At 42.1% G+C, this 23584-nt stretch overlaps 1 protein-coding gene across 8 annotated transcripts in view; it reads right to left on the bottom strand.

The window, feature by feature from the left end:
* The window catches only part of Ppp1r9a (protein phosphatase 1, regulatory subunit 9A), a 270523-nt gene that overhangs the window by 130648 nt on the left and 116291 nt on the right, over positions 1-23584 (bottom strand).

The raw sequence follows: 23584 nt of genomic DNA, 5'->3' as shown, positions 1-23584 counted from the left end.
AAGAAGGAAAATATCAAAGAGATTTTCAGTGGTTCTCAGTGAATTTAACTGTTCAAATTAAAGGAAATGGTTGGCTCCCCCTGTAGCTCTGAATGCAGCATCTGTCCCTGTGTGATGAGGGGTCAGTTATGGCTGAGTGCCCCACAATTGTGACAGATTAACTGATTATAATACAGGAGTCTATGTCAAAGTCTTATGCCCTTGACATGGTGGTCTAAACCTGAGAAACTCCACCTGCTAGTGTCTGTCTTCTCCTAAGCCCCAAATACAAGCGATCCAGTGTATGAAAGCTCGGGTCTGAGGAAATATGTTCCCACTGACCCCCAGCTGCTGGACTGACATAAGGAACTTAAGAGTCTGCACCACATGTTCCAACCGTTGTGGAGAGACTCCCATGCCCCTCTGCCTCGTATAACTGAGCAACGAGAAGCTAAGCTGGACGCACAGCATTTCACCTCGCTCTTACGTGCTGGACAACTGCAATACAGTTCTGAAACACAGGTCTTAAAGTACTGTCTATCTCGGCCTGACTGTGAGAGCCTCTTCTGTCCACTCCACAGTGGCTGTCTTCCAAAAGCTCTGTCTTCATTCATCAAGAATTTAGTGCTTGTGAACAATCTTTGTGGTAGTCTGAATGAGAATAGTCCCCCATAGGCACATATTTAAATGCTTGGTAACCAGGGTATGGAATTCTTTGATAGGATTAGGAAGTGTGGCCTTCTGGGAAGAAGTGTGTCACTGGCTTCAGGGTTACAAACACTAAAGCTAGACCCATGCCCACTCCTCTATCTCTGCTCCTCTGCCCCGTCCTCTGCCTAGCCTTCTTCCTCGATCAAGATGTAGATCTCAACTACTTCTCCATCATATCTGCCTGATGCCATGCTCCTAATAAGTAGTAGTAGTAGTAGTAGTAGTAGTAATAATAATAATGCCCAAATCAATGCATAAATTTGTAAGAACTGCCATGGCCATGGTGTCCCTTCAAGGTGATAGAACAGTGACGGAGATTTTAAACCACATCACCGGCTGGCATCTTCAGCATACGAAGGCATCTTTTCCTTCTTGGAGCTCCAGTACTTGCCATTATTTCTTCTCAACAGAAGATCCTTCTTAGAGTTGATGATGTCTGATAAATAAAATTCTCTTGGAAACTGTGTAACCTAGCTAGCAGGAACTCTATTCATTAATCAAAACAACCGTTCAGGGGTTGGGGATTTAGCTCAGCGGTAGAGCGCTTGCCTAGGGAGCTCAAGGCCCTGGGTTCAGTCCCCAGCTCCGAAAAAAAGAAAAAAAAAAAAAAACAACCATTCAAGGCCAGTATCCCCGGTGCTAGGTAACAGAGAGATGCAGTAAGTTCAAAGCCAGCCTGATATACACCAGAGAGTTTCAGACCAGCCAGAGCCACATAGAGAGACCCTGTCACAACAAACAAAACCAGGAGAGCTGTTCACCAAAAAAGCTGGCAACATGAGCAAAGAGCTCTTCCTACGCAGTCCAGCAGCAGCAATGGAGAGAGAGACACTCAGGCTCCATAAAACAGAAAGCCTCACCAGCATCTCAGCTCCAGAACTGCCTGAGAAAGCTGCCTCTTTCAAGACTGTGCTTGCCTGGCCTTTCGCTCCGCTCCACTTCTGTGGCTGAACAAAATCTGAAAGAATGAGTACCTATCAACTACAGCCCTAAACTAACAAACCTTTGATTCTACTCGAAAGTGCCCAAACAGAGCCAGGCGTAATGGCACAGGCCTATAATTCCAGCGACACCAGAGGCCGAGGCAGAAGGTTCATAAGTCTGAAGCCAGTCTGGTCTATTAGAGCAGACCCTATCCCAAACAATAAAAACAAGAGAGAATGGGTATGCAACTTAGTAGTAGAACAATTGGCTTGGCATACGAAAGATCCAGGGCTCGGTGCCCACTTAAAGACGGGAGGGGCATCACTAACAGAAAAATATCACAGAGGAAGAGGATAGAATTAATTCAAAAATAAAATCTAGATTGGCAAATGGACATTAAATACTTTCATCTACTATCAAAGTAAACTGTCCAGACCTCACATTAATTCATACACATGTTAGTAAGGCTGCACTGAATTATGTCATGAAAACTCATGGCTATAATGATGAGCCTAAGGAACCAGAAACAAATAGATTGTATTTTATAATTCTGCAGTGCCAAATAAAACTGAGCCATATTTAATATAATCAACATACATTTGCCAGACAGATTAACGAATGCTTAAAGTCAAGCTGTCACCAACTCAAAAAATAAAAAAGGATTATTGCATTTTAACCTTGAATATTAACAAATGACCACAGGCTAAATTCTCAATAATCAAAGAGCTAAGATCTGACTTCCTATTCAAGACAGCTTAGTTAGAAAGCATTTTTATTTTAATTCTGAGAGTATGATATAGGAAAGTCCGACCAACATTCCTTGCAGACATCTGGCTGAGGCCTGCTCAGTGGAAAATTACTGTTCATGCTGAGCAAAAAAATAATACCACGCTTCAGTTGAACTTTTCTGGGCTTAGTTCACAATGGCTTTTTGTATGCATGTTTATGTGGAAGAGTTTTTTCATTATATGAAAACAGAAAAATCACTCCCTTGATTTACAGTGATAGGTGACTGAAGCATACTAATCAATCAAAAGAATAAAACCTTATTTAAAACTAAAAGATATTGTGATTAAAAAAAAACAAAAAACCTAGTTTCTGGGCTACAGAATGACATAGTTTTACAATTATATGAAAACTACCACAGCGCCAAGGTGGCTATTCCCTTCTGCAGTGGACTGTGTAGGACACAGCCGGGCAGTGCAACATCTTCTTCCCAGCATCCCACAGCAGCCACCACCAGCTATCAAATCAGGAGACAGAAACACACGTGCATCTTAGTCTAGTCTTAGATGTAGGGCAAAACCTTCAAATTTGCCAATATTCAAAGTTGGTGTCAGGTACTGCCAGACACACTAGGACATTCCTTATACTTGTTTATCCCATGTTCTATCACAATTCACTTAGAGGACAAGATAAATATGTGACCAGCATAAGACAACCTTCCCTGTGAATAACACAGACTGTGCCTGTCTCAGGAAAAGGTGGCTTTGAAAGTCACAGTCATGACACTTGTTAAGGCTTATGCCTTAGGAAAATTTCGAAGAGAAACATGAAAGATGGCACTTGCTTTCAGGTAGCCCGGCTGTTAACCTGTTTTACAGCTGTTAAATAATCTCAGCTTTTGAATTTCTATACACAAAAAATGTAAATGAGAAGTTTCAACAGTTTTCTATGGAAAAGGCAACCCATTAGCACTGCTAGTTATAAATAGATGTCAGCAGGATGACTCAGATCTGCGCTGCCAGTCTTGGTATCTTAAGTAAGCTGACCTTTTTAGGTCCCCATTTCCCTCATCTGTAAAGATGAGGGATGTAAAGTCAATGGTCTCAGATAATGTTCAGCTGTGTGACATTCCAAAGTTCTGCCTACATTAAGTTTGCTATTTGAAAATAACAAACTATTATTCTTTGAGTGGTTTGCACCATTAGCAGAAGTGACTGGGAGGAAATGATCACCTTTCTGTTAAATTTCACTTATTATCATTCCATTTTCCTTCTTCTTATTATTATTATATACTCTCGCCAGTATCTCCAGAAATCCCAAAGTCTCCAGGTAATAGAAATTATGAGAACGTCTGTGAGTGACTTCTCTTATCTCTCGGCGGGCACATATCCCACCCCTTCATGAGGGACAGTTGACAGTTCACGCTAGGGTTAGACCAGGGCTCTGCCTGTCCTACCCGACACTGCCTTACAGTCTGGTGAATGTCATAAAGGCAGATACACCTGGAGAATATTTAGCACCACACCCAAGCAGCCTCAGAGAAGACCAAGACTACAGAACGAGAGTATAATTGTTTTAATGAACCATAAATTCTAGCATTGGCTGAATGTGTTTTGTAGACTACCTATGGCAACCACAGAAAGGCTAACGTAGACATCTCCCTCAGTTCTATAAATATTTCATGTGTTTCACGGCTTCCTATCGAAGTCTGATTTCTTTAAGCACTGTATACAATGAGCTATCAGGTAGTGTGAGCTGTCAGTTTATTTGTAGTGTAACTGAGTGTATGGAGAACAAATGTCCTAATGAACTACAGGCATGACACATTTCAAGATCCAAGGCACTTACCATCAAATAAAAGATCAGACTTATAGCTAATTACAAAAAGGCCAACCCAAAACACATTAACAAGGCCTCAGTGAGAACAAAGGGAACATCTGGGCACTACACAGTCACACCTGAATTATGTTTATTCCTACCTCTCAAAGGACAGAGAAATGTTCCAGAACGCAGATTTACAACATCCGCACCGCTACAGCATCCGCACCGCTACAGCAAGTGTGTCAGGGGTGCAGGACAGAAGTCTCAACACCGCAGATCAGCTGGATACTTCTCTTCCCCTAACTGTCCTTTTGTATACAAATGACATTTTTATTGATCTCATTGACTTCTTGTTTGAAGTGCTATGTACTGTGTTGCTTTAAAGGAGAAATATGCCCAAAGGCTCACAGACTAGAAGCTTAGGCCCCTGGTGGAGCTCCTTCTGGGGAGGTTACAGAACCTTTGAGAGGAGGAGACAAGCTGGAGGAAGTACGTCACTTGGGTCAGGCTTTGAGGGTTTATAGCATTACTTCACTTTCCCTCCCACTGTTCCTGTGTATTGAGCTGTTAACAGCCAGCCACAACCGCCATGCAGTCAGTAGCACTCTAGCCTTCTGGAACTGAAAGCCAAAATAAATGTTCTTCCTTGAGTGGCATTGAATCATGGCATTCTATAACAGTAACAAAAACAATATGTCTACTTTATAAGTTCTACTTACTATTTTGTGATACTCTTATTTCCATTGATAAAGAGCTACTTTCTTTCTTTCAAATATTTACTTATTTATTTATTTATTTATTTATTTATTTATTATGAGTACACTGTAGCTGTCTTCAGACACACCAGAAGAGGGCATCAGATCTCATTACAGATGGTTGTGAGCCAACATGTGGTTGCTGGGATTTGAACTCAGGACCTCTGGGAAAGCAGTCAGTGCCCTTAATCACTGAGCTATCTCTCCAGCCTAAGAGCTACTTCAAAAGTAAGTCTGTATGCCTCCAAATTTATTGGGGTTTTTTTTTTGTAATTTTTAAAAATTCATGTATATTCAAATGTACATGCACAACCTTCCTGCCTGGAGTCCAGGGAACCCAAAGAAGGCACTGGATTTTCTAGGGCTAGACTTACAGATGGCTGTGAATGTCATGTGGGTTCTGGGACTAGAACTCAGGTTTTCGGTTCTTTGCCATGCTGAGCCATCTCTCTAGCCCTAACTTCTAACTTTAATCCATATATTTTACTGGAGAAAGGCAACAGAAAAGCATGAGAATGTTAGGCCTAGAGAAAAATTAGAAGAAGGTTTTAGAAGAAGCTTCTTGTATTAAGAATTAACTACCATGGAGCCTGATGCTAATCACCACTTGGTCTTCATGTGGGTCCCAAACAACTGGAGCAGGGACTACCCCAAAAGCTGTTGCCTGTATTTGGGCTGCCTTGCCTGTCCTTCGTGGGAGAGGAAGCACATAGCCTGTAAGAGACCTGAAGTGCCAAGGTCTGGGAATAAACAGGGAGGGCCTCACCTGATCAGAGAAGGGGAGGGGGCGGAGGGAAGGACTGTGGGAGGGAGTGACTGGGAGAGGGCAGTGAACGGGACTTGAAGGTGCCTTTGCCTTGTTTCCTAGCTCAGTTTCTGAAGAAAACTTTATCTGTTCCAGCCATTAACGGTGCTTTTGTCTCTGGTTACTTTTTGACTCATGGAGATTTGTTCTCCTTTTTAACCAATTTGAAGAGAGTTTTAGTTTTCTTTGATTTTTTTTTTTAACTATTTTACCTTCTGGGGGAACTATTCACATATTTATTTCTTGCTGCTGTTTGTCATGGTGATCAATGGTGGCTGTTTAGCTAAGTCTAGCCTGTGTTTTGTGGTATCTGCCACTCAGGCCTGCTTGGTTTAGTTGGCTCACTCTTGGCTAAGAAGTGGATGAGACGCTTGACTGCCTGGACTGGAGGACAGCTGAATGACCCCTAGTCCACGCAGCAGAGTTCCGTGAGTGTCAGTGCACGCTTGTAACATGTTCAAGACACACTGTCGATATTTGGCACACCAGAGAGTGAAGAAACTGCAAAAGTAGGAAGGCCCAACATCTATCTTTTCCTCACACCCTCCTTTGAAGGGATCATAAAACTAACCAAACCCTGGGATGGGTACTGTCTGTCCTGTTCTTCAAAGGCTTTGAACTGAGCAGCTTTTCCTCACAGCTGTAGGGAAGGAAGGAAACAAGGCGATATCAAGCAGAACCTGAAAGAAGACCAGGAACTGCCCAGTGAGTTCTTCCCAGGTTAGTGTCATCGCACCCTTGTGTTCTACAAGCACTGTCTCCAACGACCATGCACGTATGCAAAGACGGTTTTCCCTGTATCGAGTAAAATCTGAATTAGAAAAAGAGACATGCTTTCCTTTTAGTAGCTTGTCTTTTGTCACAGTGGTTTTAGCTATGAATCTTGCCCTAAGTGAGAAAATGTTTTGTTTTTTGTTGTGTTTGCTTGGGTTTTTGTTTTGTTTTGTTCTTTGTTTTTTCATACCTTATATACCTTTTGCTCTTTTGTTTGGTTGGTTGGGTTTTCTTTTTTGTTTGTTTGGTTTTGGTTTTGGTTTCTGGTGTTTGTTAAAGTGCTGTAGATTGTAGGTTCTCATATTTGCTAAACAAGAATCCTACCAGCAAGTCGCCACCTTTGCTGCAAGCCTATACTTGTGATGAAGACCAGGTAGTTGTCACTTCTGGCATGTGGGACCTCAAGGTCAGCGAGAAGGAGCTTAGGGCCTCTGGAGGTATTTCCTGAGCAGTCGGGCCCCACACACGCACAGGACCTTCTAAATTCTCAGCAACATTCCAGAACCTCAAAACCCCCTTAGTAACTTCCCTGGGCTTTCCTTTCCCTTTGGTCATTATTGTTTGCACCAACACATAACTGTCACTGCGGCTGGAATGCTAAGTTGTTGTGGCACAACTTCCCATGGCCACCAAAACAATCTGAACAATATAGAAGAGCTCTGAACTCTGAAATCACAGCAGCTGCCCATGGAAGTGATCAGGAGACACAGGCAGGACAGGTCCATTAAAACTCTATGCAAATGGAGTTTTGAAGGGTACAGAACCCAATGAGCTCCAGGGTGGCTGTCTGGGAGTGGATCTCACCACGGCTGTTGGTTGCAGGATTACTAGAGCAGTAGACTGGTTGGGGTTAAGGTTAGCAGGGTAAATTAAAATGTCTCAACATCTGCAGCTCTCTCTCCACCCTTGCCATCTTCCTGGGATAAAAGTTTCAGTCCTGCAAGCCCAGCTTCAGGCAGCACAGTTTCAGGCCATTGCTCTAGGGTGGCTTTCAAATGCAAACTGGGCCCCCTGGGCCATCTCCAATTTAAGTACCTTGTAGGATTGTTATGTGTCCTGATGCATTGGGCAGAAATTCTCCTCCTAGCTTAGCCTCCTAGCTTAGCAATTGCTTCTACCCAGGGCATTTTTTGCCTTACTTCTCGCCGTTGCACCTATCTTTAAAGTTGTGTTTGGACTTTTTAAAGAATAACTTTCATAACTTTCTAAAGCGTTTTAGCACCTGAAACATGAAAGTGTTCATTTTCATTTACTTATGTAATGATTCTTGCATGTTTGATTGTATGTGAGCAATATTGAATGATTTTTCTCATCATTAAGTTTGCTTTTTAAATGTTTGCTTCCTTTAATGGTTGGCTATCTCTGACTCAATGTTAGACTTGTGAATTTAATTTAACCACGCTATTTTGCTCCCAAGGCTTTGTCCTGAGCTGTGATATGGAACCCTCATATCTACACGGGACTTGACTTCAGCTGTGTAAGGGAGACACAAACCAACCTTTACCGTAAAGCTTTTCCCTATTGGTTCTTCACATTTACAGTGATGACCAAGTACTTGTGAGCAGGGAATGCCCTGTGTGGGCATCTGCCTTCCAATTGGTTCTTTCGTGGTCAGACCTTGAGTAATTTTCTCCAGTGCTCTGTGAAAAGACCACTGTTCAGTGTAAGGCCGTGAGGTGACCTCTGTGTAAGTGCCCGGCTGCGCCCCACACTGTCGGCTCCTTATCACCACTCTGCCCTGTCCCTGAGATGTCTCAGCGTCCTGACACTCATCCATCTCCAAAGTGGCTCCAAGCTCTTCCTGTATCGCATTCAACTTATGTGGGCTTTTAACTTCCTTTAAGTAAATCTCGTTTTTATTATTTTCTGTCTTTGGCAGGGACTCGCTGCCCTTCACAGCCATTATTTCGTACAGCTTGCTGTCCAGTTGAAGTTTAAGAAGGAGCAGTCCTTGTGTGCACATAATGACTGAAAGCAAAAGCTGAAATTTCCAGTGCTTCAGTAGCCCCTGTGAATCTGAGCTCCCTTTTCCTTTCTCTGTACCTGCTGTAAGACCTGCTTAGTATTATGCAACCTCCAACATGTCTCTGTGCACGAAGCTTGAGATGATTTTTTGGGGAAAAAATGGCAGTAACAAGAGAAATTTTGAAAACCGAAATTTGGGGGCAGGAGGTAGAGAAATCTCATTTTTAAAGTAAAATCAACATTTATTAAGGAAATACTAGACTTTGAGAGTGGTTCTCTCTGCACCAGGACAAAAAGGATGATTATCAGGGCCAACTCCTATCCCAGAGCAGGCTCCAGTGCGCATCTGACTAAAGAACAGTGGTTGCTTGCCTGCTCTCCCTGGACTCCAAACGGAGGCTTCGAGTAAAGAATTCTCCTTTTTAAAGTTAAATAAAAGTATCTTTGTGTGGGTGCTTTGCCTGCTCAGTTATCCATAGACCACTGGCATTCTTGGGGTCTCTAGAGGATAAAAGAGGGTGAGCCACCATGCGGGACCTCTGGAAGAGCGTTTAGCTGCTTGTAACTGCTGAGCCATCTCTCCAGCCACACAAACTCCTCCCCACGGCCCAAAACGTTTATTTTGTGTGACTTTATTAAAAGTAGTAGGTAAACTGAACCAAACGTTTCACAACTTTTTTTTTTCTTTCTAACTTGCTAAATAAAAACATGCAACTACATACAGTTTCTGGAGACAATAATGTTTATAAAGAGCAGTTTTCAGACAAGGTTCAGAGGTTGTTTCCCTTTGTGTGTTCTCTGGAGACAGGCAGATGTGTACAGCCCCACCATCACTCCTCCTAGTTTGTCTCACTGCATAACAAATGCTTCTGGAATTGCTAACAACAAAAAGACTGTTCTCCAACTCTCTTAATTTTATGATTCTTTGTAAAAGATCACCAAATCCTCACAAGAAAGAGATATTACCTGCTAATTCTTTCAGACGTTTGAAAGTTATTAAACCATTTCTAAATATTATTGCTTAGCTTTGTTCTTCAGCCCTGGTGTCCTTGCGCATGACAGACAGGACCAGTAACCCTGAGCTAAACCCAGCCATGCTGGCAGAGTTTTCTGAGCATTTAATATGAGAGACCAAGATCTAATAGTCAACAGAGGGGCAGGGAAAGCCCACCTTGGCTTGATGGAAAGTATGAGTGATATCCCTCCCTCCTCTGTCCTGCCCTCCATCCTTTGCCTCTGGATTACCATTACCCAGGTCGGCTAAGGACTGCTGCCCAAGCTAACAGCCATTGTTCACTTCTTGCTTTCCTTATAAATGATAGAGTTATGATGCAGATATGATTTCATAATATGTTGGAAAGTGAAACAAGAGGTCAGACCTACAATTAGAAATGGGCCATCACTGAAAGGGGGTAAAATGTATGACCTGATTAAACACCCCAGAGAATTACATGGGATCCTGAACCTGTACTTTCATGCGGATGAATGCTGGCAAAGCGACTGTAACAAACCGCAGTCTTAGTGTCCGTGTGACAGTGCCACAGGCAATCGTGCATTCTGCCAAGGCTGAGGGCCTACGTTCAATCCCTGGGACCACTCCTGCAAAATGTCCTCTGACTTCCACAGGCACACTGTAGAATTGCTTTTCTCTTGCTTATTCTGTTTCTGTATTTGTACATTAAATGCACTCTAGCATCTGTAAATAAATTAAATAAATAAACTGTAATAAAATGTTAGAATATAGCTAACTAGATCTCAGACTACGTTGACTCAACTCTTAAGTCTTACATAGACATCATGTGAGTACCTTTGTCTGCTCCTCTGATATACAAGCCCTGACAGTCCATTTCCTCTCTTGAGCCACTGGTGTTTAATAGCTGCCTGAATTTACTTCAACTGAATTATTTCACAGGAAGCCATCAGAAGGTCATGGTGGACTATGTTTACTCAAGCAATTATTTTGATGTCCCTTTCTTAAACTGGACCTCCATTCAACAATCTTCTTTTCAAACATAATTAAGGCCCAAATCACTTCTAATTGGCATAAAAAGTCCTTTCATAATATGTAGTAAAAGAAACTAAGCTTGCAAGGATCTAAAGTTGACGCATATGGTTTTTAGGCACTATTAAATGATTTCTAGACAAAATCAGGTGCAATCTGAAACTCCTTCCTGGCTAGCCAATAACCTGGAGAACTGTGATGTAAAAACTCCCTGGGTGAGAACGAACTCCCTCACACTAGTACATTCTCTGAGCCCAGAGGAAAGTCAGAGTGTGAAGGGGTGAATGAAGCCCAGGCAGAAACAGGAGGGAACAGAGAGCATCCTGGGGGATCTGGCACATCAGTACCTGCCACAACACCAACATTGGATGAACCTGGAGGATACCTTGTCCCACTGCAGGCCTTGCTGACTCTTGGCTGTTGCTTCAGTCTCTAAGGAGAAGGGACAACAGTCCTTACAGACCAGGGGGCTTTACCAGCTTGGCGAGTGCCCTGCAAGAGGATCCAGTGACGACTCCAACTGCACATCAGCACAAAAGGACACAGCTCACCAGTGAGCACATAACTGCAAAACAATCGGCAGCCCACACCATGTTATTTTCTTCGCATTCTAAAATAATTAGGCCCCTGATGGAGTCTGCAGGGTGCCCTGATGTTTTCCTTCCCCCGCGCGGCCTGAGGAGGAAGAGCCAGCCTCTTTTCTTGCCCTCCTCTTCTGGGTGTGCTATCTTCATCCAGAACTTGCTCCTGCTATCTTTGTTAATACTGACTTTCCTTTCCTCAAATGCTGTAAGTATAAAATATAAAAGCCAGACAACATTGTTACATCTAGTGTGTAACAAAGGGAAATTCTTCTACCCAACTTCCACACCCTCCTGAGTCCTGCCCGCTCCCCTACTCTTAGCAACTCCCCCACACATCACTTTCCTAACACGCAGGACAGAATAAATATTACTAGAATATGAGGCAGCATAACTACACTACGAGAGCTTTCCTTCTCCGGCCACTTCTTGGGTATAATTATCTTTTGCTCTGCAGAGTTTTGGTAACTCTAAAGTTAGCAACTGCCTTTATTTTTTTGGACAGCTTTCCATGCATTTTCAGCACCTCAGCTTTACGCATTGGAGAAGGATGATGAACCCCTTACTCTCCTGTAAGCTCCTGATGCTCAACCCCGTTAGACTTGTTGGTTTGTCTGCCTTCGTCTCCCTGATGCAGTCTTGATCTCAACCTGGACTCCAAGAGCTTTAGGGATTGAACGAAATAATCCCTAACCCACTATGATTTTGGGAACTCCCTTCATGCCTTGGCTGCCACTAGTCAGTGATCCATTTCCCCTTCTCATTCATTGTTCCCTTCATTCTGTGCTCTGTAGGCTTGTCATTCCCTGAGAAAGAGTAGGTAAAGATAATTGTTTAAAACACTGCACATGTGCTTTTTTCTTCCACTCATACTTACAGTTGATAACACGGGTGTAGATTTCTAAGTTGAAAATCATTTTCAGGGTGTTAAGATTGCTGTTGTGCTTTATGTTTCTGTGTTATTACTGAGAAATTCAGTGTCGTCAGATTTACCAACCATGACTGTTTTTCCCTGAGTCCCCCAGTTCTCTTCAGCTCTGGTGCAATGGAATGCCACAAGGACGAGCCTTGGTGAACACTTTTCCCTTCTCTATAGACGAGACGGAAAGGCCCATGTCCCATTCCTCTGCCTTGTAACCAGCCCCCTACTCCCTCACCTCAAGGTCTTCCTGTGTCCTATTTGTCCCTGTTATCCCTGGGTGTGTTCAAATTTACACTTTTTATAAGGGCACCAACTAAATTGGATTAGCAGCCATCTAAACAGTCTTGTTTCACATTAAACTTAACCTAGCCAACAACTTTCTTGCAATTCAGTCTTGAGGTGTTATGGCTTAGGGCTGCAACATGCAAGTTCAGAGTTAAGAAGTAAACACCTTTCTGGATGGAACGGTCCATATCTTTCTGCCCAGATGCTGTAGTGCTGGACCCTTGCACAAGCCTTATTATCACCGGAAGTGATAAAGATACACTGATAAGCCAACACTTCCACCCAGTATCTAGGAGGAGGCTCATTTCTCTTGGACTCATGGAAAACAAGGATGGTTCTCATATGCATCCAAAGTTTATCGCTGTTCTGTAAGAATGATGCTCTTTGTAGCTTCTCACATCCCACTTAAACGCAAGCTTGGTACTAAATTAACTCTGACCTGTGGAGAAAATTGGGGACGGTGGGTGGGGTTATTTGTTTGCTTGTTTGTTTTGTTTTTGAGAAAAGCAACAGCATATTGTCAACATATCTGATAAATTCTTCAATTAAAGTACATGCAACCTCAGTTTTAGCAATATCAAAAATACTGAACACTAACTGGTATATATCTTATATTATTGAAAAATGTTCCTAAAAAATATCCTGTTTATTCTTGATCTTAGAGAATAAGCCATTGGTGTTCTGTTTAGGAAATTTTCCCTTGTGCCAATGTGTTCAAGGTACTTTGCCAAATTTTCTTCTATTAGATTCATCGTATCTGGTTTTATGTGGAGGTCCTTGATCCACTTGGACTTAAGTACAAGGAGATAAGAATGGGTCAACTTGCATTCTTCTACATGCTGATCGCCAGCTGAACCAGCACCATTTGTTGAAAATGCTGTATTATTCCCACTGGATGGTTTTGGCCATCACTGGAAGGGGCCCCCTGGTCATATGGAGGCTTGATGACCCAGGGTAGGGGAATGCACTGAGACAGGAGTGGGTAGGCAGGTGGGGGAGCACCCTCATAGAGGCAAGGTAGGGGGAGGGGATAAGGGGCTGTGGAGGGGAAACTGGGATGGCAGATAACATGCTAAGTGTAAATAAATAAAATAAACAATAAAAATGAAAAATATTCTGCTTAGCCAAATACAATGGCTCACTCTGGCAACCCTAGAACTTGGGAGGACCATGGAAAGTTCAAGACCATTCTAGAAGCTACAAGTTCCACATCAGTGTGGGCTATAAGATAAAACTTTATATCAAACAAAAATAAATTTTAAAAAATTACTGGATGTAATTACTAAGACTAAAGTACTTATGTATGTATGCATGCATGCATGTGTGAGTTCATGTGTGTGTGTGAGTTCATGTGTGTGTGTGTGTGTGTGTGTGTGTGTGTGTGTGTGTGTTTAAGAACTAACCAGTTTGGAGAGAAGAAAAATAAAAGTAGATGAAAATCAAAACATCTGGACTTCCACAATATATTAGGCAGGTCAATTGTATCAAGTAGTTAATCTATCAGAATCTTAGTTTCTTTAACTGAAAATCAAATTAATAATAGAACTGAAGTCCCATAAAATGTTTATAAGGCAGTATACAGTGTGTTTAATTTCATTAGTTAGAGAAGGCATTCTGAGTCCAAACACTAGACAAGTTGAGCAGCAGGACCACAAATTCAAACCCAACACGTGTACAAAGAAAAGTCCAGGCATGCAGAGCCCACACAGGATGGCCCTGTGACAGAGGAAGGAAGAGAAGACCGAAGGCAGGGAGGGGAAAGGGTTTTCATACATGAGGCTCACAGAAATGTGCTACGGTGCGTTAAGCAATCTCCACAGTCCTCTAGAATCTGATTATTCAGGCAACTCCGTAAGTCGTGCCGTAACTTAAGTGTGTTAAGTAAAGCTGCTTATAGTCAATTCTGACCTGTGAGTTCCATATTTAAAATGAACCCACTTCTTTTTCTTTTCTTATAAAGGACAACATTTAATTAGGACTGGGTTACATGTTCAGAGGTTCAGTCCATAATCATCAAGGCAGGAAGATGATGGCATACAGGCAGGCATGGTGCAGGACGAGCTGAGAGTTCTACATCTGAAGGCTGCTAGCAGAATACTGATTTTCAGGTAGCTAGGGTGAGGGTCTTAAGCCCACGCCCACAGTGACACACCTACTCCAACAAGGTCACACCTTCTAATCCTGCTACTCCCTGGGCTGAGCAAATCATCACAATAATACACATTTCATAATTGATAACAGATTTAAAATTGTTTCACCATATTCACAAGAAGATAAATTGATGAGGAAATGGATATATTCATTAGATTGGTTGGATTTCTATATAATGTACACAGAGATTAGAACATCATTACAAAGCCTAGAAGCATAACACAATTACTGTTCATCAACTAAAAATATTTTTTAAAGAGTGGTTGGCAAAATGGTTCAGAGGTTAAGAGCACCTGAGTTCAGTTCCCAGCACCCATATGGTGGCTCACAAACACCTATACTTCCAGATCCAAGAGATCTGATACTCTCCTTTGGTCTCCATGGTAACTGCACACATGTGATGCTGATATATGAACCCACTTCTTAAAGGGAACCTGTAATCCAAAGTCAATATGTATAGAACTCCTGTGGTTACTTCACAGCACAGACTTGCCAAAGATCTCGAGTTGCTTACAGAGATTGTTTCTCAGTGAAATCTAGTGAGTTCAGTTTTTGACTTCTTGTGTCAGGTCTGGTGTACTTCTGCACTCAATGCTGCATCTCCCCATTTCCGTTTCCTGGTTTGTGAATTGGGACACACAGTGTTGTGTCCAGTGTTCCTAGGAAATGAATGAAGGCTGTGGCGCTCACTGCAGGAGGGCTGTGCTCTGCTGATGGTGTTACACTCAGACACGAGTTTACAGTGTTGGTAGGGGCTGCGTGTTACTGCAATTGACAGCTACACAAAAAGTACTAGCAAATGAAACACACAGTTTAGCAGTTGCACACACAATGATGCAATGACCAAAGCGCAGTGGCCTAAGTCCATAAACTCCCTGCTGCTTTTCTCCTATGAGCAGTGTTTCCATTATCAACGGAGCTCCAGAACACAACTAAAATCAAGACAGAAGTCTGCGTTAGTACATAAATGGGAGAGGTGCTCCTGATGAGTGTACGGACAGCAACTGAAGAGGTCCTACTTAGGTAGAACCAAGGAAAGTGGCTCTCAAATGCCTTCGAAGTGGCACTGTCTTTACTCTCCTTACTTGAGTTCCCACTGGTGAGAGCTGCCCTTCGTCCAAGTTCAAGGCAGTAAGTACTGTATTTTTCTTGTTGCATAAAGGAAAAATGACTATGGTTTATGAAAATACAAACTGCATTAGGCACATATTTCAGATTCAATTGCAAATCCCATAAACCCCTCAACCTCGATAAAAACTATCCATGTATTCACTCTGCTCCTTCTCAGTTTTCAGAAAGCTGTGATTGTGGGACGCAAATCAAGGCAACATTGCATCCAAATCCAGGGATCCCACACTCACACCCTATCACATGTGCACAGGACCTGTGGCAGTGAACAGACACAGGTGAAATGGACCTTCTGAGTAAGGCACATACTTAGGACCATACAAGACTGGGGCGCAGGATGAAATGTCATAAAATAAATAATGAAAATACCTTTTCTTTCAAATACTCGAGTAGTGACAGTTTTTCCTAGTCACTTCCAAGAGTTCAGCCAGAACTGCAACCTACGGTTCCCCTGACAAGAATCCTCACCGATGCTCTGCACAGGAGTTGCCTTGACTCAAATTCACGCTTTCGTTGTTTCCGCATTAGATTTTCAGCTGTTTCATCGCAGCCACGCTGTGTGCCCAGGCAGTTTGCAATGGAAGTTTATTTTAACAATATCACAGGATTGCAATTGCAGCCCTGCGGTCCTTCTTATCCAACACCCACAGCTACTACTGCTCCCAAGCCACACTCCTCTTTCATTAAGAGAGACACACAAGCAGAAGTGCTTGGGCACAACAAAGCCTGGTGTGTGGCTTCCTTAAGCTAGGAACCCAGGGTGGAGGCAGAGGTCACAAGCAAATATATCCCTTTGCACTCATTCTGTGACAACTGTGCCTGGGAGAAGAAACAGGTCTGAGCTGGGCTTCTACTTTTCAAAGTCGCTCTCTCACTTAAAGCAGGGGTGCATGGGAGCTCCGGGGTGCTGGGTGCTGTTCTCCTGCCCTACCAAATGTTAACTGTTGCTTTTCACAAAAGCAGGGCGAGGCTCTGAGTGTGGCCACACTGGGTTTTGAATCTCGACCATAATGGACAGAATCCTGGGTAGACTGCTCCGTTCACCCTGAAAGGTCACCTGCTTCATTCCCTGCCTCCAAGAGCTCTGTCAGTGTGGAGAAGACCTTCTTCCATCTTTTGGAGCTACACAATTGTCCTTGTCAGAGGAAACCGGGAAGTGGAACAATTACCAAAGAAGTAAGCTGAAGAATGTCTCCTCAATTAAACTGCCTGGGCAGAGGTCTAATTAAAAAGAAGCAGAGCCCCGAGTAGAATTGCTTTTAGTGGGATTCAGGGTTTGTTCAAGTCACTGAAGTATGTTAGAAAAATTCTGTTTACATCCTGAAGAAACTCTGCTACTGTTCAAGTACTGGGTGACATGTCAATAAAGCTTTCTTACGTCTTTCACAGCATCGACTCTGTATCCTGCTGCTGAAGGCTAGAACATAATATCTTATTCATTATTTCACTCTGAAAACAAAGTCACGATTCTGACCATCTATACATCATTTCATCACATAGGTGGCGCTGCTCAAAACCACAGTACTAGGCACAAAGCTCAAGTCAAGACAGCCTGCCTGGCTTGAGTTAGGTCCATCCTGAGCACTGACAAACGGAATTAAAACTATAACTCTTAGGAAGTATTGCCGAAAAGCTTTCTCCTTATTCACTTAATATTTTAATGATGCCAGACCATGTGTGTATTTTTAAATTCCCTACAGGTTTCAAGAAAACTTTTCACACACTGGTAGTCCTGATATAAGCCCAGGAAAGGAAGAAATAAAATGTGCTGTGGTGTGTGTGTGTGTGTGTGTGTGTGTGTGTGTGTGTGTGCGCTTCTGTGTGTATTTATGTGTGTATTATGTATTTATGTGTGTGCATTTGAACATAGGCATATGTGTGTATGAGTGTGTTTATGTGTGTGTACATGGCGGTATGTGTTTGTGCATATATGTCTGCGCGCACGTGTGTGTGTGTGTATGCTTCTGTGTGTATATTTGTGTGTATTTATGTGTGTATTATGTATTTATGTGTGTGCATTTGAACAAAGGCGTATGTGTGTATGAGTGTTTATATGTGTGTACATAGCTATATGCGTTTGTGCATATATGTCTGCGCGCACGTGTGTGTATGCTTCTGTGTGTGTATTTGTAGGTATGTATGTATTTATGTGTGTATGTATGTGTTTATGTATGTTTATGTGTGTGCATTTGAACATAGGCGTATATGTGTGTATATGAGTGTGTTTATGTGTGTGTACATGGTTGTATGTGTTTGTGCATGTATGTCTGTGTGCACATGCACACGTGTGTGTGTGTGTGTGTGTGTGTGTGTAGTGTCATCCTAGAAATCCCCTTATGATTCAATGATTTTTTTTCAAACCCCTTATTATTCTAAAGTTCTCCTGTGAACTGTATATTGACTTACATCTGAGCTCTCTACCTTACCCAATGTAACATCTAATACTAAGGGATTTCTAAACTGACTAGTTAGCGGTTTTCATTTAGTCCAAGATATCTCCTTTACTTAAAGCAACTAATGATAAATAGATCCACAGGGGAACAACACAGTATTTCTCTTTAATCCAAGGGACGAGTTCCTGCACAGATTGTCAGCCCTGGACACGTGTACATTTAAGCAATAGCAAAAGGACTCAGGAACCATAAACACACATGTCTAGACACATAGCAATAATTTTAAAAATAGATCATGATTTGCAGAGCAGCAGAGACATAGAAAAAGCTAAAGGACATAGTGAGTGTAGATTTGGTGCTGGATGTATGACATTCTCAAAAACTTTGAAGTTATTGAAATTCAATTAACAGTTTTCTCGCCATTATTTAAAGCACTCATTGAATGAGCCTCTTCCAACTTCCAAACATCAGTGTCTCAATCCAGACTTGATAATATATATTTCCAAATGTTCTCTGTAAATTACTACTCCTCAGAGCTAGTCACTGCTGCATGTAATTGGAAAATGTGGTCACCCCCCCTTAACCAGAGCAAAAGTCATTCACACCCTGACCTATCAACACCTAAAGTAAAAACTGAAGCTAAAAGAGAAGCAAATGAAACAAATTGGAGAACAACTATTCAATATAATGAATTACTCTACAGGAATATAACAAAAGGACTGGGAAAACAAATCAAATGGGGTTTGTAATACAGAAATTAGCCCAAGGGACTAAATAGATGGGCTAAAAGTAACCTTGAAGGGAACTATAAACAAATGTGCTGACAGAGGAGTGCAAAGAAACAAGTCCAGGAGATGTGCCCCATGTTTTAGAAGTTATACAAGCCACCCTTTATTTCCTTAACGCATCTAAATTCATTTACCAGTCTCCTAGTGGGGTAAACGTCTCTCTTGCGTTTATGAATTGAGTCCAAGGAAAACCCTTCTGCCATAACTAACATCCTGATGATGCAGCGGGATGTGGAGTATCCACTTCTGCACCAGAAGTGCAGCTACCAACATTTGACCTCAGGTCCCACTGAAAGCAAGGCGGGTACCACTAAGCCACACAGCGTGGATTTCCATGCTGACTTGGTTACTGTGCGCAGTTCGTTTGGATTTCTGTCATTTGCTGTTTTGCTTAGTTGTCATTCTTGTTTCATTTTGTCTTTCTCCGGATTTCAGTAAAAGTCTGACTTGCGGCAGCATATCTAAAACCACAGTGGCTGGGTGACATCGTGTTTGAAGCTCCTCAGATTAGCTGAGTGGAAACCCTGAACTTCTTGTGAGAAATAAAAAGTAGGCAGCAGCTCTCTGCTCCCACACCCCGTGAGAGAGAGAGAGACCGCACCGCCTGGTCAGGTGGGCACTCCTGAGGCTGCAGAGCGGGAGAGACCACCAACACTGCTCACCCCTGCCCACATCCCTGGCCCAAGAGGAAACTGTATAAGGCCTCTGGGCTCCCGTGGGGGAGGGCCCAGGAGCGGCAGGACCCCTGCCTGAGACACCCCCCGGAACCTGAAGGAAACAGACCGGATAAACAGTTCTATGCACCCAAATCCCGTGGGAGGGAGAGCTGAACCTTCAGAGAGGCAGACAAGGCTGGGAAACCAGAAGAGGCTGCTCTCTGCACATACATCTCAGACGCCAGAGGAAAAAGCCAAAGACCATCTGGAACCCTGGTGCACTGAAGCTCCCGGAAACGGCAGCACAAGTCTTCCTGGTTGCTGACGCTGCAGAGAGCCCGTGGGTAGCACCCCACAAGCGAACTTGAGCCTCGGGACAACAGGTAAGACCAACTTATCTCCTGCAAGAAAGCTGCCTGGTGAACTCAAGACACAGGCCCACAGGAACAGCTGAAGACCTGTAGAGGGGAAAAACTACACGCCCGAAAGCAGAACACTCTGTCCCCATAACTGACTGAAAGAGAGGAAAACAGGTCTACAGCACTCCTGACGCACAGGCTTATAGGACAGTCTAGCCACTGTCAGAAATAGCAGAACAAAGTAACACTAGAGATAATCTGATGGCAAGAGGCAAGCGCAGGAACCCAAGCAACAGAAACCAAGACTACAGGGCACCATCAGAGCCCAATTCTCCCATCAAAACAAACATGGAATACCCAAACACACCAGAAAAGCAAGATCTAGTTTCAAAATCACTTTTAATCATGATGCTGGAGGACTTGAAGAAAGACGTGAAGAACTCCCTTAGAGAACAAGTAGAAGCCTACAGAGAGGAATCGCAAAAATGCCTGAAAGAATTCCAGGAAAACATAAATAAACAAGTAGAAGCCCATAGAGAGGAGACACAAAAATCCCTGAAAGAATTCCAGGAAAACATAAATAAACAAGTAGAAGCCCATAGAGAGGAGACACAAAAATCCCTGAAAGAATTCCAGGAAAACACAATCAAACAGTTGAAGGAATTAAAAATGGAAATAGAAGCAATCAAGAAAGAACACATGGAAACAACCCTGGACATAGAAAACCAAAGAAGAGACAAGGAGCTGTAGATGCAAGCTTCACCAACAGAATACAAGAGATGGAAGAGAGAATCTCAGGAGCAGAAGATTCCATAGAAATCATTGACTCAACTGTCAAAGATAATGTAAAGCAGAAAAAGCTACTGGTCCAAAACATACAGGAAATCCAGGACTCAATGAGAAGATCAAACCTAAGGATAATAGGTATAGAAGAGAGTGAAGACTCCCAGCTCAAAGGACCAGTAAATATCTTCAACAAAATCATAGAAGAAAACTTCCCTAACCTAAAAAAAGAGATACCCATAGGCATACAAGAAGCCTACAGAACTCCAAATAGATTGGACCAGAAAAGAAACACCTCCAGTCACATAATTGTCAAAACACCAAACGCACAAAATAAAGAAAGAATATTAAAAGCAGTAAGGGAAAAAGGTCAAGTAACATATAAAGGCAGACCTATCAGAATCACACCAGACTTCTCGGCAGAAACTATGAAGGCCAGAAGATCCTGGACTGATGTATACAGACCCTAAGAGAACACAAATGCCAGCTCAGGTTACTGTATCCAGCAAAACTCTCAATTAACATTGATGGAGAAACCAAGATATTCCATGACAAAACCAAATTTACACAATATCTTTCTACAAATCCAGCACTACAAAGGATAATAAATGGTAAAGCCCAACATAAGGAGGCACGCTATACCCTAGAAGAAGCAAGAAACTAATCGTCTTGGCAACAAAACAAAGAGAATGAAAGCACACAAACATAACCTCACATCCAAATATGAATATAACGGGAAGCAATAATCACTATTCCTTAATATCTCTCAATATCAATGGCCTCAACTCCCCAATAAAAAGACATAGATTAACAAACTGGATACGCAACGAGGACCCTGCATTCTGCTGCCTACAGGAAACACACCTCAGAGACAAAGACAGACACTACCTCAGAGTGAAAGGCTGGAAAACAACTTTCCAAGCAAATGGTCAGAAGAAGCAAGCTGGAGTAGCCATTCTAATATCAAATAAAATCAATTTCCAACTAAAAGTCATCAAAAAAGATAAGGAAGGACACTTCATATTCATCAAAGGAAAAATCCACCAAGATGAACTCTCAATCCTAAATATCTATGCCCCAAATACAAGGGCACCTACATACGTAAAAGAAACCTTACTAAAGCTCAAAACACACATTGCACCTCACACAATAATAGTGGGAGATTTCAACACCCCACTCTCATCAATGGACAGATCATGGAAGCAGAAATTAAACAGTGATGTCGACAGACTAAGAGAAGTCATGAGCCAAATGGACTTAACGGATATTTATAGAACATTCTATCCTAAAGCAAAAGGATATACCTTCTTCTCAGCTCCTCATGGTACTTTCTCCAAAACTGACCATATAATTGGTCAAAAAACGAGCCTCAACAGCTACAGAAAGATAGAAATAATCCCATGCGTGCTATCGGACCACCACGGCCTAAAACTGGTCTTCAATAACAATAGGGGAAGAATGCCCACATATACGTGGAAATTGAACAATGCTCTACTCAATGATAACCTGGTCAAGAAAGAAATAAAGAAAGAAATTAAAAACTTTTTAGAATTTAATGAAAATGAAGGTACAACATACCCAAACTTATGGGACACAATGAAAGCTGTGCTAAGAGGAAAACTCATAGCGCTGAGTGCCTGCAGAAAGAAACAGGAAAGAGCATATGTCAGCAGCCTGACAGCACACCTAAAAGCTCTAGAACAAAAAGAAGCAAATACACCCAGGAGGAGTAGAAGGCAGGAAATAATCAAACTCAGAGCTGAAATCAACCAAGTAGAAACAAAAAGGACCATAGAAAGAATCAACAGAACCAAAAGTTGGTTCTTTGAGAAAATCAACAAGATAGATAAACCCTTAGCCAGACTAACGAGAGGACACAGGGAGTGCGTCCAAATTGACAAAATCAGAAATGAAAAGGGAGACATAACTACAGATTCAGAGGAAATTCAAAAAATCATCAGATCTTACTATAAAAACCTATATTCAACAAAACTTGAAAATCTTCAGGAAATGGACAATTTCCTAGACAGATACCAGGTATCGAAGTTAAATCAGGAACAGATAAACCAGTTAAACAACCCCATAACTCCTAAGGAAATAGAAGCAGTCATTAAAGGTCTCCCAACCAAAAAGAGCCCAGGTCCAGACGGGTTTAGTGCAGAATTTTATCAAACCTTCATAGAAGACCTCATACCAATATTATCCAAACTATTCCACAAAATTGAAACAGATGGAGCCCTACCGAATTCCTTCTACGAAGCCACAATTACTCTTATACCTAAACCACACAAAGACCCAACAAAGAAAGAGAACTTCAGACCAATTTCCCTTATGAATATCGACGCAAAAATACTCAATAAAATTCTGGCAAACCGAATTCAAGAGCACATCAAAACAATCATCCACCATGATCAAGTAGGCTTCATCCCAGGCATGCAGGGATGGTTTAATGTACGGAAAACCATCAACGTGATCCATCATATAAACAAACTGAAAGAACAGAACCACATGATCATTTCATTAGATGCTGAGAAAGCATTTGACAAAATTCAACACCCCTTCATGATAAACGTCCTGGAAAGAATAGGAATTCAAGGCCCATACCTAAACATAGTAAAAGCCATATACAGCAAACCAGTTGCTAACATTAAACTAAATGGAGAGAAACTTGAAGCAATCCCACTAAAATCAGGGACTAGACAAGGCTGCCCACTCTCTCCCTACTTATTCAATATAGTTCTTGAAGTTCTAGCCAGAGCAATCAGACAACAAAAGGAGATCAAGGGGATACAGATCGGAAAAGAAGAGGTCAAAATATCACTATTTGCAGACGACATGATAGTATATTTAAGTGATCCCAAAAGTTCCACCAGAGAACTACTAAAGCTGAGAGACAACTTCAGCAAAGTGGCTGGATATAAAATTAACTCAAATAAATCAGTTGCCTTCCTCTATACAAAAGAGAAACAAGCCGAGAAAGAAATTAGGGAAACGACACCCTTCATAATAGACCCAAATAATATAAAGTACCTCGGTGTGACTTTACCCAAGCAAGTAAAAGATCTGTACAATAAGA

The sequence above is a fragment of the Rattus norvegicus genome, chromosome 4 (genome assembly GCF_021556685.1).
Source record: "Rattus norvegicus strain SHRSP/BbbUtx chromosome 4, alternate assembly SHRSP_T2T, whole genome shotgun sequence".
Taxonomy (NCBI): domain Eukaryota; kingdom Metazoa; phylum Chordata; class Mammalia; order Rodentia; family Muridae; genus Rattus; species Rattus norvegicus.
The sequence above is the reverse complement of the archived record's forward strand: the minus strand, read 5'-3'. Positions and strand labels throughout refer to the sequence as shown.